The sequence below is a fragment of the Solanum stenotomum genome, chromosome 2 (genome assembly GCF_019186545.1).
Source record: "Solanum stenotomum isolate F172 chromosome 2, ASM1918654v1, whole genome shotgun sequence".
In the NCBI taxonomy this organism is placed as follows: domain Eukaryota; kingdom Viridiplantae; phylum Streptophyta; class Magnoliopsida; order Solanales; family Solanaceae; genus Solanum; species Solanum stenotomum.
In genome coordinates this window covers 33,893,984-33,908,595 of record NC_064283.1, presented here as the reverse complement: position 1 = coordinate 33,908,595, position 14,612 = coordinate 33,893,984, and the positions used below count along the sequence as shown (strand labels likewise).

At 31.3% G+C, this 14,612-nt stretch overlaps 1 long non-coding RNA gene across 1 annotated transcript in view; it reads right to left on the bottom strand.

Moving 5' to 3' along the window:
- Positions 1-872, bottom strand: part of LOC125855540 (uncharacterized) — a 2,149-nt gene extending 1,277 nt beyond the window's left edge. The window contains exons 1-2 of the long non-coding RNA XR_007445497.1: positions 747-872; positions 237-313 (exon numbers count right to left, since the gene is read on the bottom strand). This is a non-coding gene — a long non-coding RNA (uncharacterized LOC125855540). The remainder of the gene's footprint in view (positions 1-236; positions 314-746) is intronic.
- Positions 873-14,612: the final 13,740 nt, after the last annotated feature.

Sequence of the window (14,612 nt, the reverse complement as noted above, 5' to 3'; positions counted from 1 at the left end):
GCCTAGACTAAGGCCAAACATACTTCAAATCAATATTATCATATACACCACAAGATATGTATATTCAATAATATCAAGAGACATGCTGTCATAATCCAACACTTTCCCGAAATAAGGTCTAAGGCAGGAATTATAGAAACTTAGCATGCTCGACACCCGAACCCCTCCATACTCAAGCAAATCAATAAACAAATGCCTAAACATGCTCAATCTCACGAGAGAAAGCCATAGCCTACCTGAAAGCCGACCACGCGTGCTCCATCTCACGGTACCGGATCTTTTCCCCTCCGAACGGTCTCCAAATGCTTCCCCACTAACAAAAGGTTAATCACCTCGTCATTACGAATATATTGACACTAAAATTATATTTTTCGGAGACGGGACCAAAATCGGGTCTAAAACGGGATTGTGGGGCCCACAATTGGAATCTCGAAAACGAATCCGTGAAAACGTCCCAAATACCTTACTAAACTAATACCCCAAAATTTAGCACAAACCGATGTCTAAAACATAGCAAATCAGCCACAACAATTAAAATGGGCAGCCCCTTGATCACCAATTTCTGAAAAAACGAGACCCTTCCAACCCAAACAGATTATACCACGACGATCCTTGCGAAAAACTCTACAAGTTAGCCTCAAGAATGACTCAAAATGGACCTAAGATGATCAAGATCTCACATTTCAAAATTCAACAACAATTCAATCCGGAAATCACCCTAGCAGTGACTAAAATCGATTTCTTACCTCAAACGAAGCCTCCCCTCGCATTTCTGAGATCACCGCTAGATTCCCCACGAAATTCTCTTGAAGTTAGCCTTTTGAAGCACCTAATTTGGACTCAAAATGAAGGAGAAATCTTATGTTGAAGTTGAGGGAAAAAAATGGACGAACATCGGCCTAAAATCTGGAAATTTCCAGATTTCCATCGCTGCCACGTGGCGTCGCGTGGCTCTGCCACGTCACCGCCGCGTTAAAATTCTACAACCCTTCAAACTTAAATTTCGATGTTTCGGACTCATTCGGAGTCGGAAAAAAACAAACCATATATGGAATCTGATTGGAAACGATATTTGGGACTCAACGGTGAGGGCGGAATTTCCATTTGGAGAACGCTTCGATGAAAAGTGGGTCCCACACCTAGTATCGTTTTGAGCCAGATTCCACAACTGTCATATAAAGCCTCGGGAAGTGAACAAAGGGTCGTTCTAGACCAAAATCGATCTTCCGAAGCTAACCTAGCTGTCAAAATTTTAATCTGAGCACGTCTTCCAAGAAGGTTGACCAAAGTCAACTTTTCAAGTTATAAAAATTTCCAAAACAGGAAAACAGGCCTAAAACCCAAACGAACGACCAGGCGACCGAACAGTCAGTGCAAGCAAGTCANACCAAAGTCAACTTTTTAAGTTATAAAAATCTCCAAAACAGGGAAACGGGCCTAAAACCCAAACGAACGACCAGGCAACCGAACAGTAAGTGCCAGCAAGTCATAAATGACTTGGGATCGCTACAGGAATGCTCTATACAAGGGAAGGAATTCTTAAATTTAAAAATGACCTGAAGGGTCATTACAATGATATTCAGGAATTAATAGATTTAGCTATACATAATCATAAATATATATACCTGTGTAGTATCTGCACTGCTTTGATCCATAGCTTTTACTTGAACTTAGATTTTTATTGAGAGTATTTTGATTACAAAGGGAGGCTTGCTTTCCGTGTAGAAAGTCTTGCCTATTTATGCCATAATGACTATCTATTTATACAAATATAAGTAACCCTACTATAGTTACTTTATTCTATACTATGGTTACTTTATATCTAACTATGGTTGCTTTACATCTTTAATACTATTCATACTTTTGTACATATTACTATATATTACTACTAATCTAACACGTTGCTACTGCTTTATTTAAAGTCTTCCACTAGCTCTCTACTTTTCATAAAGTTTCCACTATCACTTCTTTTAAATTCCACTTAGCTTGTTTGCATAGCTTTTCCTTTCTATCTTGTCGGCTTTTGTTGCTTTTTGTTTTTACTCCAGCTGTACGTTTGGGATTACGTTATCTTCTCCTTGACATTTAGAACATTGATGATCCGGATATTTGTATCCAATAGTTTTACAATATCTTGTCATTATATATTTCTGATGAGATAAAGTTCTTTCTTATAGCTCTTGTAGTTGGCTGTTGCTCAGGTTTTAGTAGACTTAGTGTTCATTGCCTGAGTTCTTCCATATCTGCTTCTCTGATTTCTTGACAATTTGAATATATCAGTGTTTGCTCTCTTGAATAATAACTCCATATCGAATTTTTGTTCAAATAATAGACCTATATGTATTAACAACAAAACATAAGATAACAGCAAAAAATAAGATAAATAAAATAAAAATAGAGAATCCTTTTGAACAAATTGTTACAGTAATAGATAATAATGATTATAGTTATAAAGAAATAGACATAGAAGAAGATTTAGAAATAGTGAGTGATAGGATAAGTACATCAAAAGGAGTAAAAAACATAGATAAAAATATTGACACGTCCCAACCCTCAAGAAAATCAGTAGAATATCAAAGAATAAAAGAAATTGAACCATATTACTACTACATAACTAGAATAATAGAACAAAGAAAACATATCATCATAATAAATACTGGACAGGAAGAAAATTATATACCAAGAGAATTAGTATCGGAAGAAGAAATAACCTCTAAAGAACAAGTATGCCCAGAATTACCAATAGAATTGTTACATATAGAAGAAACAACTCAAAAATAAATAATCATTGGAGGTATAATAATATTAATAGACTTTAAAATATACCAAGAAGATAATATAATATTAGGAATAAAATGGTTGGAAGAAATGAAACCATATAATTTAGAAAATACCCAATTAACAATAACTTATAAAAACAAAAAGATCATAGTAAAAAGAGCAGTATGAAAATTTATATACTTGCAAAAATAATAGTAGAAAATTACTACAACAGATATTACACACCAATGAAAGATACAGGAGCAGAAGCAAACATGTGTAAACATAATTGTTTACCAGACGAAAAATGGGAGAAACTAAAAACAGCTATAGTAGTCACAAGATTTAATAATGAAGGAAGTATGATAATATATAAAGCAAAAAATATAAAATTACAAATATGGAATAAAATATTAACTATAGAAGATATATATAGTTATGAATTTATAAATAAAGACATGCTTTTAGGAATGCCATTTCTAGAAAAACTATATCCCCATATAATAACAAAAACACATTGGTGGTTTACCACACCATGTAAGCAAAAGATAGGAGCAAAAAGAGTAAGTAATAAAAATAGAAAGCCTACACCATGTATTAAAGGAAGTGAAAACATAACTCAAAAACTAGAATATTGAATATTGAATTTCTAAATCACTTAAGTTAAATTTTAACATTTCATTTTCTATCTCTGTCTCATCTATTTCATACCATATTTGGTTCATTAATTCTTCCTCTTCTTCTTCAAATATTATTTCCCATATTATCCTTCTTAGATCAATAACTTTTATATTTTTAAGTATATACAGGATTAATGTTTTATATGCTAATATCATTTCATCATGTAAATAAGACATAACAATTTTAATATAATTCCCTTATATCATAGTCCTGACGAATATTATTCATATTGGATTACTATAAACTAGATTATTTTCAACATGTTTTCATGTCACTGTTAACATCGTACTTTCAAAAGTACTCTCTTCCTAACAGCGCCTCAACTACGTTTACTCCCCTCACGGCTTCTCATGCCTATGGTTTCAACTTTAGGATGGCATAGTTTGGAAGTTTTCCTTTCTTTCCTCATGTTAACAAACTAGAAAACATATGATAATAATTCTAATAGATAATAACTAATATAAACATATTTCATCAATACTATGATATTCAGGAATTAATAGATTTAGCTATACATAATCATAAATCTATATACCTGTGTAGTATCTGCACTGCTTTGACCCATAGCTTTTACTTGAACTTAGATTTTTATTTAGAGTATTTTGATTACAAAGGGAGGCTTGCTTTCCGTGTAGAAAGTCTTGCCTATTTATGCCATAATGGCTATCTATTTATACAAATATAAGTAACCCTACTATAGTTACTTTATTCTATACTATGGTTACTTTATATCTAACTATGGTTGCTTTACATCTTTAATACTATTCATACTTTTGTACATATCACTACATATTACTACTAATCTAACACGTTGCTACTACTTTATTTAAAGTCTTCCACTAGCTCTTTACTTTTCATAAAGTTTCCACTATCTCTTCTTTTAAATTCCACTTAGCTTGTTTGCATAGCTTTTCCTTTCTATCTTGTCGGCTTTTGTTGCTTCTTGTTTTTACTCCAGCTGTACGTCTGGGATTACGTTATCTTCTCTTTGACATTTGGAACATTGATGATCCGGATATTTGTGTCCAATAGTTTTACAATATCTTGTCATTATTTCTGATGAGATAAAGTTCTTTCTTATAGCTCTTGTAGTTGGCTGTTGCTCAGGTTTTAGTAGACTTAGTGTCCATTGCCTGAGTTCTTCTATATCTGCTTCTCTGATTTCTCGACAATTTGAATATATCATTGTTTGCTCTCTTGAATAATAACTCCATATCGAATTTTTGTTCAAATAATTAGTTGTCAACTCATTTAAGATAGTAGCTATTACAATAATTCGTTTTCCTGCATAGAATGCTGGTATCTCCACTTTTTGTATTTCGTCTTGTTCTTCCATTTTTTCTGGTAAGATCATTTCTCTAGTTAATCCAATTTTTATAACTTGTATGGTTGGCTTAATTTCATCATAAAGCATCTCGGTTGGTGCTGAATAGAATTTATATAGAAAAGGGTTCCCTTAGTTATTCTTTTGTAGTGCATGAATGCTTTGTGTAGCTCCGGTATTGTAGCTATTTCATCTCCTGTCTGGGTGTATACTGTGTTCAGTAATCCATAGCTGTAACAAGTTGCCACTAGATTTGCATTTGTCTTAGGTAAAGCAATTAGTTTGTTGTATCCTTGTAGAGTTTGGGTAACATAATCTTCGTGTGGATTTTGGGTAGTTTTAGATCTGGGGTTTTTGTTTAAAAAGGTTTGTATTTTGTGAATGTTTTCTATGTAGGCTCTTATTATATGATTATAGATTTTCTTGTCTTGTCCTAAGCTATCTTTGTAGGTATTTATTTGTGGTGGTACAAATAAGGGGTTTTGATTTTTGGGTACAAATGGTTTTTTAAATATTTTGTTCATATTTGTATTAACATATCTTTTTTCTTCTTTTGTAGATGATGTGCTACCTGTAGCTGCATGTAACAAATTGTTAGTTTGGGTTTTTCGGTGTTGCCCATCGTCACCTTCTAGCTCTGGAGTTTTCAAGTCTTCCGATCGACTTAGCTCCGTATATTTACCGTCATGCTGTTGACTTTTCATTTTTTGTATCTCTTTGTCCAGGCTATCTACTTTTGTACAAAGTAATGTCATAGCATTGAATATTTTCTCAAGAGTATTTTCGTTGTCTAGATTCGTCTGTGTAGCTTTGTCTTGAAATGTAATCTGCAATGACATTTTTGTTAGTACTTATCACTTCTATTGTAAATGTAAAATTCTCTATATTTAATACTAGTCTCCGTATTTCTTTGGTTGTTACCGAATCTTGTATCTTCCTCGTGATCCACCATTTTACCTGTGTATTATCTGTTCTTACAATAAACTTATTATATACTATATATGGATCAAAAGCTAATAAACATTTATATAGTGCATATGATTCTTTTCTATTTATTTCCCATTTAATTTCAGGATTTGTAAATATCCCTGAGTAATATCTACAATGATGTTCTATTTTTTCTTTATCATATTTATATTTTAGTACTCCTCCATAACTTATTCCGCTTGCATCTAATTCTACTATGTATAAAAAAAATTTATTTTCATCTGGAAAATATAATTTAGGTAACTTCTTACATAATGATTTTATTTTTTGTATTTGTTCTTGATCTTTTTTATCAAAATAATATTCTACGTCTTTCTTCAATTTTTTGTGCAAAGGTTTTAGATTTTCTGCTAAATTAGGTATATATTCTCTTACCTGGTTTACCAATCCTAAAAATGATTGTAATTTCTTTTTTGTATCTATTTGTTCTTCAGAATTTATTATTTTTTGTACTATGTGATTTTGCATTTTTATACCATTCTTATCTATTTGTATTCCTAAAAATTCTATCTGATTTTTCATTATTTTTGCCTTTTTCTTACTTAAACTTATTCCTGAGTGTGTTATAATATGTATGAATTTCTCTAATAATTGTATATGATCTTCTTCTGTCCGTGAATATAACAATATGTCATCTATGTATACTATACAATTTTCTAGTTGATTAAAATAATTATCCATAAAATGTTGGTATCTTTCTGGTGCATTTTTATATCCAAAAGGTAGTACGTTCCATTCATAGAATCCTTGTGGTACTGTAAAGGCTGTTAATTTTTTAGATTCTTCTTCTAACTTTAGATGATAAAATCGTGATTTATAATCAAATTTGCTAAAATAATTGTATCCTTATATTTGTCTTACTTTTAATACTTTGTTAGGTATGGGGTAATTATATGTTTTTGTTTTTGCATTTAAATTTCTATAGTCAATAACCATACGACTTTTACCTCTTTTCTGTTCGCAGCGTTTGTTTACTATAAATGTTGGACTTGTATGTTTGCTATTACTTTCTTGAATATATTTGTTTTCTAATAATTCTTTTATATGCATTCTAAATTCTTTTAAATCTTCAAAATTATATTTCAATGGTTTTTGGGTTATTATACTATTTTCATCAATCAATTCAATTTTTACCTTTGTTTTATGTTTTTCCCATCCTTTTAAGGGATCTTCACTATATAACATATCTAATTTTTCTTGAATTAATTTTAATTTATCTATTGAAAATATTATTAATTCTATATTGTGGGTATTTTCCTTAACATTTTCTAGTTTTTGAGGGATTTTTTCACTTCCTTTAATCCATGGTGTAGGCTTTCTATTTTTATTACTTACTCTTTTTGCTCCTATCTTTTGCTTACATGGTGTGGTAAACCACCAATGTGTTTTTGTTATTACATGGGGATATAGCTTTTCTAGAAATGGCATTTCTAAAAGCATGTCTTTATTTATAAATTCATAACTATATATATCTTCTATAGTTAATATTTTATCCCATATTTGTAATTTTATATTTTTTGCTTTATATGTTATCATACTTCCTTCATTATTAAATACTGTGACGACTATAGGTGTTTTTAGTTTCTCCCATTTTTCATCTGGTAAACAATTATGTTTACACATGTTTGCTTCTGCTCCTGTATCTATCATTGGTGTGTAATATCTGTTGTAGTAATTTTCTACTATTATTTTTGCAAATATATAAATTTTCATACTGCTCTTTTTACTATGATCTTTTTGCTTTTATAAGTTATTGTTAATTGGGTATTTTCTAAATTGTATGGTTTCATTTCTTCCAACCATTTTATTCCTAATATTATATTATCTTCTTGGTATATTTTAAAGTCTATTAATATTATTATACCTCCTATGATTATTTCTTTTTGAGTTATTTCTTCTATATGTAACAATTCTTTTGGTAATTCTGGGCATACTTGTTCTTTAGAGGTTATTTCTTCTTCCGATACTAATTCTCTTGGTATATAATTTTCTTCCTGTCCAGTATTTATTATGATGATATATTTTCTTTGTTCTATTATTCCAGTTATATAGTAGTGATATGGTTCAATTTCTTTTATTCTTTGATATTTTACTGATTTTCTTGAGGGTTGGGACGTGTCAATATTTTTATCTATGTTTTTTATTCCTTTTGATGTACTTATCCTATCACTCACTATTTCTAAATCTTCTTCTATGTCTATTTCTTTATAACTATAATCATTATTATCTATTACTGTAAAAATTTGTTCAAAAGGATTCTCTATTTTTATTTTATTTATCTTATTTTTTGTTGTTATCTTATGTTTTGTTGTTAATACATATAGGTTTTTACAACGAGCTGTAAATATTTTACTTCTTGGGGCTAACTCTATTCCTGACATCTTCCAATATAATACTAATGATTTATCTATATTTCTATCGTTTATTGCTACTGAATAATTAGCACTTATTATAAACTTAAATTTCTGGTAGATTAAATTTCCTTTTACTGCACTTATTATACTTCTTTCTATTGGTTCTACTATTCTGTCATCTGCCAAATATATTTCTATTGGTGTATCTATTCCTTCTCTAAAACAAGCTTTTATTAATATCTCTGTTCCACCTAAATGTACGTATTTTATTAGTTCTTTAGCTTTAATTTCTTGTATTTCTTTATTTATTATTATTTTATTTATTATAGGTATTCTTGCTTTTCCTTTGGTATATTTACAATCTATTATATGTTCTTTTTGACTCACTACATAGTATTCCTCTTTTTGTCTTTTAAATATATTTCTTATTAATGGTATCTTAAATATTTTTTCTACACTGAGATCCAATTATTTTCCTTTTATTTGTTCAAATATATTGATATCAAATATTACCTTCTGTTCTGTAGATTCTTCGTTTATATATTCTTCTTTCTTTATTATTTGTACGTCCTTTTCAGTCATCATTATTTTCTTCTATTTCATTTTCAGATATTTCGTTCTCAAACAATTCAAATTCATATATACTATCATCACTTTCTGGTTCATAATCTATATAGTCTATTTGTGTATATGTTTCTTCATTAATTATTATTTCAGATATTTATTTTTTCTTTGGATTTTTGGGTAATTTACAATCTTTAGCGAAATGTCCTAGTTTTCCACAATTATAACATGTACATTCTGTTATTTTTTTCTTTGGTCTAAAAGGTCTTTTTGCTTTAGTATTTTTTATGTAATATCTTCTTCTTGGTCTTTTATACCTATATTGGGATTTATATTTTTTATATTTCCCCGGTTTTCTATATTTCGTTTTATAATAATTATCATTACATCCGAATTGAGGTGCTATCTTATCTTTACAACATGCTAGGTTTCTGATTATTGTTTTTTCCATTTTCATGTCTTCTCTATATTTTTCCCATATTGCTGAATACCATTTTTGTAGATATCTCATTCTTGCTCCAAGTGTATCTTGTAATCCTGCTCGTTCCAATCTTTTATTATTTTATAACTAAATGGTTCTAATAATTTTGTAAAATATAATTTTCTTATTTCTTTTGATTCTTCTGCATTATATGTTCCTTTGTAATAATATTATCTAAATACACATGTATATTCGTGTATGTAGCACATTTTACATATAGCTAATTTTAGCATTAAATTCCTATGTAACTGTTTTTCTTTATTCTGCTCTTCTACTTCTGTAGTTGTACTACTGAATTCATTTCTTATAGCTATCTCATAATTATTTAATATATCGATTGCTGTAGTCGCAATTTCTCCGTCTATTTTCTTATTATTTCTTAATGTTTTTATGCTCTCTTCTGCTAAATTTTGTAACCATAATTTTACCGTTCCTATAAGTGTTCTTTCTATATATCCTGGTAACTCTGTCATTCCGATTTTATTCTCTATTAGTTGTTTTGATATATATCCTACCCATAGTTGTATTGTTTTGTTTATATCCGTTACACAATCTAAATCTAAGAAACTATTATTTCGGGATGTTGTAGATGGTGTCCATTCTTTATTTAATCTTTTATTCCATAAACTATCATATCTGTCAGAATCTTTATAACTAGCTGTATAATAATTAGGTCTTAGTGTTTTTGGGTTTTTTACTTCTGGTGTACTCGTACTTGCTTCATTTTTAATTTCTTCTGTATTTATCTCTATCTTATTGTTAACTATTTCGGTTTCTTCTATTTTTTCTATTATTTTCGTATATGCTTCACTTATATCTGAGCCTTGTTCTGAGCAGTTTTCATCTATATCAACATTATCAATTTCTATATCTGGGGTTTCTTTAGTTAGTTTTTCTTTAAATTTTTCTATCTCTATTTTTAAGTCTGTTTCTATTTCTTTTTCTTTTTGTTTAGCTGCATATAATTCTTTAAGCATAGTTAGTTCTTTTTCTAAGGCAATTATTTTATCATTTTTTACTTCTTCGATCTGTTGTATTTCTAATTTTGCTTGTTGTTTTATTGTATCTATTTCTTTTTTCCTATCTATTTCTTCATTTTCTCTAGTTATTCGTATCATTGCAGTTAGACTATCTTCTAATCTTACTGTTTCTTTTTCTATCATTAGATATAGATTTTCACCTATTTTCTTATACTTTCTTCCTAAATTTGAAAATATTATTTTTATTTTTAATCCTTCTGGATTTTCGTAGGTTTTTTCTTCTATAGCAAATTCTTCCTTATTCATTTTAAATTATGTTTTAATTTATACTCTATTTTTTGTATATCTAATTGTAATTTAAATACTACTTTTCGTTGTGCTAGCAAAGATTTTTGACATACTCCTGCATATATGTTGTATTGTAATCTTTCTTGCTTATGTTTTAACTCTTGTCGTTTTTTTATTACTGTTGTTATTAACTCGTATCTATGATTTTCTCTATTATCCATTTTAACTTCTTTTTTATTACTTAGCTCTGATACCAACTTGGGGAGTGGGGTCCTTCGTTTATTTTTTTATAGGTTGATTTGTTCATAATATATTTTTTCTAAAGGAATTAATCTAATAATTTCTCTTATGTTTTCCAATATATATTCTATATATTGTATGTCGTGAGTTTGTTGGAATGTTTCAATATTTTCTTTTATTAAATTACCTAATATTGTAATATCTATTATAGTTTGTTGCCAATATTCTAAGTATTCCTGATTTATCATTAATCTGAATATTGAATTTCTAAATCACTTGAGTTAAATTTTAACATTTCATTTTCTATCTCTATCTCATCTATTTCATACCATATTTGGTTTATTAATTCTTCCTCTTCTTCTTCAAATATTTTTTCCCATATTATCCTTCTTAGATCAATAACTTTTATATTTTTAAGTATATACAGGATTAATGTTTTATATGTTAATATCATTTCATCATGTAAATAAGACAAAACAATTTTAATATAATTCCCTTTCGGGTTCATCAACAGTTCTATCATGCCCTCACAGAATGATTCCATCCTCCGCCGCCTAAAGGCGTCATGCCTCGGATCCATTATTGCCGTGAAGCGGTTCTACATGGGGTTGATCATAGAGTAAGAGATGTCTATGAGGGCCAAATAACGCTAGACTTCCCTTCCTTTTCAGTGCTGATCTAAAGCTATGTGGACGGGCTGGAGTTCCCGTGATGAGAAGAGGCATATAGAGGTCACACCTACATCCTCCACAGATATCCGGTGCGTAGAGGCCGGTACACATGGGATGAGGCGGATAGGAGGAGAGCAGCAGAGTTAGAGGCGGAGACTGATAAGGAGCAAATTGATGCTTAGGAGGCGACCATCTATGTGGACCTGCCTGATTTAGAGGAGGCGATTGTACAGTCAGTCATTCAGACATTGCTGATAGATACTTCCATGGCAGTCTCTAGTGGAGCAAGTGTTGTTGTTACCCCGGGCACTGATGCCCAAGATCATAGTGTTACACCAGGCATTGATGCCCCGACATATGGAGCGACTGTGTAGACACGATCATTCCTTATCTCCCTTTCTATTGTTTTTATGATTTTTATGTGTTTAGTTGCATTTGAGGACAACTGCTTTTCTTTTGTGGATGGGGTGAGGTATTTCCATACCTACCTTTTATGATTACATTTTGTGTATATATATATTGGGTTTTTTGTTTTAAACTGTGCATGATTCTATCTTGTTGGTATTTGAGCTTGTGGCTCCTTGTTTTGAATGAAAATTGGTTTTGACCCATTTTGAAAATTTTGTGCCACCTCTTTTGTGTGTGATTGTGGTTGTTCTTATGCAAATTTGAGTATCGGTTATGATCAATACCGATGACTTAAATAGTGCTCTTAATTGAATGAAATGAATGTGCGGCTACGATGGGGCCAAATGAAGTTGCTTAGACAATATGTGGACTTTTTGAATCTCGTTTTGACTAGACGGTTATCGAATGTAGTCTCTTGTTATGAACATGCACACTAGCTCGAATAAGTCTCATTTGATATTGGTGCCAATGCCTTGTGTGATGAGCTTACCTTGAACATTGTGTGATGACACCTAGAATTTGCCCCGTTGATCCGGTTGACTAAGTGATGCAAGCTCTTGAAGTGATCTTAAGCAACAATTTTGATGAGTGAAATAATTTGATAATATACCTCTTTTTGTGGCCAACCTTGTGAGGTGTGTGAATCTTACTTGAACCCCTTTGAGCTTTATCCTTTTCTTGGAAGAAAATTGAAGAATTATGACCCCTCTTTATCCATGCACCCATAACTCTCATGAAGTGTGGTTTGTTTGAATAGCCAACACTTAGACCAAAATCCTAAGTTGTGGGTATGGTGATAAGAGAAGGAAAATCAAGAAGTGTGAAGAATCCCCCTTTGAGCCATGGTCTTGAAAAAGATGGAACCCCTCCATGTAAAAAAAAGAGAAAAGAGAAAAGAAGAAACCTAAAGAAAAAGAATGAAAAAAATTGTGAAAGTTGCAAAAGAAATAGGGTGTCCGGTAGTCCATTGGAAGTTGAATAATGGGGTCAATTTTGAGCATGATTAAAATGTTGAAGAAAAGGAAGAATGTGATGTTCAGACCACATTTATGAGGGTAGCAGCCATTGAGCCTAAATGACCATACCTTTACACTCAGCCCCGTTACAAGCCTTGAAAAGACCTTTTTGATCTTGAATGAGATGAAACGAATGTTGATTGGAAAATAAGGGCAAACCTATAGGTGAAGTCATGCATGTGTTCATCTTTGTGAGTGTGAGAGTCGTATGTGATTTCGGAACTACCAATTATTGAGAAATTGTGTGTGAGTATGGAATCATCTTTGTTGTGAGGGCATTTGATTACCTTTATTGAACTTGAACTTGCATTTGAAGCAATTAATGTGAGCTTGAGGACCTTTGGTAATGGTGAAGTAACAACTTGAATCTTTGAGTGCACAATTGATCATTATATGAGTAATTGAGTCTTGTTGTGTGCATTCATTTTGAGTCCTTTGTAGCACTGTTTGAGACATCTTTTTTTAACTGATGAACTTGAGTTTTACTTGAGGACAAGCAAAAGTTTAAGTTAGGGGTGTTGATGAGTCTGAGATTTGGACTCATTTAAGGCTTTGTTTATATAGATTTAGTGTCATCAAATGCTTAATTTGTTCCACAAAGTGATGAAAAAAGTTTTGATTTTCAGGTACATGCAAGGACAGTAACTTGCAAAAAGGAACAAAACAAACAGAAAGATTGAAGAAAGGCAAGCCTGGTGATCGCCAAGAGCGTTTGGTGAATCGCCGAAGGGCCAGTTCCACCGCCTAAAGTTCCAGTGTGCCAGCCCTGAGGGATGAAACCAAATCAGCGACAAGGAGCAGTCGGTGCATCACCGACTAGTTCCGCGATGCAGTGATAGATCGCCTAAAGTTACAGAACCCAAGGATGTTGAATGACAAGGCGAAAAGGTGATGGATGAGATCAAATGGCAGCTCGTCGAATGGATCGGCAAGCCCGACTTACTTTGCCGAGTTGCCTATTTCGTAGCACATTTTTGGAGACTATAAATATGTTTTTGAACATTTAGTTTAGTATCTAGATTGGAATTTTGGAAGTTAATTAAGTTTTTTGTAGGTTTTTCCCTTAGCATGTAAAGATTGAAGAAATTCACTTTTGAGAAATTGGAAGTGGATCTTTGAGATTCATCAAATTGGAACATTCTAAGGACGAAATCTCTCTTACCTAGTTGATGGATAATCAATTTGGAAACTGTTTTTACCTTTTTATAATGTCTAACTAAAACCCCAAATTCTTGGGGTGCTTATGTGATTATGGGCTGATTTAGTTTATGGGTATTGCTAATTGTTAGTTTAAATGCTATTTAAAAGTGAGTTCAATCATTAATTGTGGTTTAATTTAAGAATTGTAGTTGCAAATGCAGTTCTATGTTTGTGTTCTTGGCTTGCTCAAAAGAGAGGTTTTAGAACTAAGGTTTTTGATTGATGGTTGGTGGGTATTGGGTTGACCTGGGTTTGGGTCGAGAGAGTAAACCCTAAACCCAATCCTACATATTTAGCTTGGGAGAGTGAATGGATTAAGGTGTGAGCTGCTCTTAATTGGCTTGCTTGTTGATGTTCGTAAGAAATCACATGATTCAGAGTAATTGTTCGAGAGAAAATTACTTCCCTTATAGTCTAGCCTACTCACTAATATCTAGCTATTTCCTAATAGTTGCAATTATCCATATGTCTATATTTGCCTATAATTGATCACATCCCAAGAATCCTTCTCATTATTGTTAATTCCTAGTATTTGTGATTGTTGTATAGTTGATTATCAAAACCAAAAACCCCCTTTTGACATTCGTGTCAACCCTTTTACTTGATTATGTCTTTAATCGATAATTTCTATTCCTATGGCTGATTAGACCATATTCAC